This window comes from Arachis hypogaea, chromosome 19 (genome assembly GCF_003086295.3).
Source record: "Arachis hypogaea cultivar Tifrunner chromosome 19, arahy.Tifrunner.gnm2.J5K5, whole genome shotgun sequence".
NCBI lineage: Eukaryota > Viridiplantae > Streptophyta > Magnoliopsida > Fabales > Fabaceae > Arachis > Arachis hypogaea.
Window position 1 is genome coordinate 129360888 of NC_092054.1, and position 2897 is coordinate 129363784.

Here is a 2897-nt window from a genome sequence, read left to right on the forward strand (position 1 = left end):
TCTCCCTCTCTCATCTTATTCTATTTATTTATTCTACTAACATCTCTCCCTCACCCACCAAAAATCTGAACCCTCTCTCTCTCTCTCTCTGAGTTCAAATTTTTTCTTCTTTTCTTCTACTAACACAAGGACCTCTATACTGTGGTATAAAGGATCCATATTATTATTATTATTTTTTTCTGTGCCCTCTTCTTTGTCATATGAGCAGGAGCAAGGACTAGAATATTCTTGTTGAAGCAGATCCAGAACCTGAAAGGACTCTGAAGAGAAAACTAAGAGAAGCTAAAATACAACAATCCAGAGATAACCTTTCAGAAATTTTTGAACAGAAAGAGAAGATGGCAGCCGAAAATAATAATAATGTAAGGAGAATTCTTGGTGACTTTACTGCACCTAATTCCAATTTACATGGAAGAAGCATCTCCATTCCTGCCATTGGAGCAAACAACTTTGAGCTGAAACCTCAACTAGTTTCTCTAATGCAGCAGAACTGCAAGTTTCATGGACTTCCATCTGAAGATCCTTTTCAGTTCTTAACTGAATTCTTACAGATATGTGATACTGTTAAGACTAATGGAGTAGATCCCGAAGTCTACAGGCTCATGCTTTTCTCTTTTACTGTAAGAGACAGAGCTAGAATATGGTTGGACTCTCAACCCAAAGACAGCCTGAACTCTTGGGATAAGCTGGTCACGGCTTTCTTAGCCAAGTTCTTTCCTCCTCAAAAGCTGAGCAAGCTTAGAGTGGATGTTCAAACCTTCAAACAAAAAGATGGTGAATCCCTCTATGAAGCTTGGGAAAGATACAAACAGCTGACCAAAAAGTGTCCTTCTGACATGCTTTCAGAATGGACCATCCTGGATATATTCTATGATGGTTTATCTGAGTTATCAAAGATGTCATTGGATACTTCTGCAGGTGGATCCATTCACCTAAAGAAAACGCTTGCAGAAGCTCAAGAACTCATTGACATGGTTGCTCATAACCAGTTCATGCACACTTCTGAGAGGAATCCTGTGAGTAATGGGACGCCTATGAAGAAGGGAGTTCTTGAAGTTGATACTCTGAATGCCATATTGGCTCAGAACAAAATATTGACTCAGCAAGTCAATATGTTTTCCCAGAGTCTGAATGGAATGCAAGCTGCATCTAACAGTACTCAAGAGGCATCTTCCAAAGAAGAAGCTTATGATCCTGAAAACCCTACAATAGCAGAGGTAAATTACATGGGTGAACCTTATGGAAACACCTATAAGTCATCATGGAGAAATCATCCAAATTTCTCATGGAAGGATCAAAAGCCTCAACAAGGCTTTAATAATGGTGGAAGAAACAGGTTTAGCAATAGCAAGCCTTTTCCATCATCCACTCAGCAACAGACAGAGAATTCTGAGCAGAATCCATCTAGCTTAGCAAACTTAGTCTCTGATCTATCTAAGGCCACTGTGAGTTTCATGAATGAAACAAGGTCTTCCATTAGAAATTTGGAAGCACAAGTGGGCCAGCTGAGTAAAAGGATCACTGAAATCCCTCCTAGTATTCTCCCAAGCAATACAGAAGAGAATCCAAAAGGAGAGTGCAAGGCCATTGACATAAGCAGAATGGCCGAACCCAATGAGGGAGAGGAGGACGTGAATCCCAAGGAGGAAGACCTCCTGGGACGTCCAGTGACCAATAAGGAGCTTCCCTCTGAGGAACCAAAGGAATCTGAGACTCATCTAGAGACCATAGAGATTCCATTGAACCTCCTTATGCCCTTCATGAGCTCTGATGAGTATTCCTCTTCTGAAGAGAATGAGGATGTTACTGAAGAGCAAACTGCCAAGTTCCTTGGTGCAATCATGAAGCTAAATGCCAAATTATTTGGCATTGATACTTGGGAAGTTGAACCTCCCTTGTTCATCAATGAACTAAGTGACCTGGATCAACTGACATTGCCTCAGAAGAGACAAGATCCTGGGAAGTTCATAATACCTTGTACCATAGGCACCATGATCTTCAAGGCTCTGTGTGACCTTGGTTCAGGAATAAACCTCATGCCCCTCTCTGTAATAGAGAAACTGGGAATCTATGGGGTGCAAGCTGCTAAAATCTCATTAGAGATGGCAGACAATTCAAGAAAATAGGCATATGGACAAGTAGAGGACGTATTAGTAAAGGTTGAAGGCCTTTACATCCCTGCTAATTTCATAGTCCTAGATACTGGAAAGGAAGAGGATGAATCCATCATCCTAGGAAGACCTTTCCTAGCCACAGCAAGAGCTGTGATTGATGTTGACAGAGGTGAAATAGTCCTTCAATGGAATGAGGACTCCCTTGTGTTTAAAACTCAAGGATCTCCCTCTACAACCATGGAGAGGAAGCATGAAAAGCTTCTCTCAAAGCAGAGTCAAACAAAGCCCCCACAGTCAAACTCTAAGTTTGGTGTTGGGAGGCCACAACCAAACTCTAAGTTTAGTGTTGAACTCCCATATCCAAACTCTAAGTTTGGTGTTGGAGAGTTTCAACAATGCTCTGAACATCTGTGAGGCTCCATGAGAGCCCACTGTCAAGCTATTGACATTAAAGAAGCGCTTGTTGGGAGGCAACCCAATTTTTATTTATCTAACTATATTTTTCTTAGTTATATGTCTTTATAGGTTCATGATCATGAGGAGTCACAAAATAAATATAAAAAATAAAAACGGAATAAAAAACAGCAGAAGAAAAATCACACCCTGGAGGAACATCTGCCTGGCGTTCAACGCCAGAACAGAGCATGGTTCTGGCGCTGAACGCCCAAAATGGGCAGCATTCTGGCGCTGAACGCCCAGAACAAGCATGATTCTGGCGTTCAACGCCAGAAATGGCTAGTAAATGGGCGTTAAACGCCCAAAATGGGCACCAACCTGGTGCTG

General features: G+C 41.6%; 1 non-coding gene across 1 annotated transcript; it reads right to left on the bottom strand.

Annotated features, from left to right (window-relative positions):
* Positions 1 to 734: 734 nt before the first annotated feature.
* Positions 735 to 842, bottom strand: LOC112781290 (small nucleolar RNA R71). The gene has a single exon (XR_003192075.1). It is a non-coding gene; the product is annotated as a small nucleolar RNA R71 (small nucleolar RNA).
* Positions 843 to 2897: the final 2055 nt, after the last annotated feature.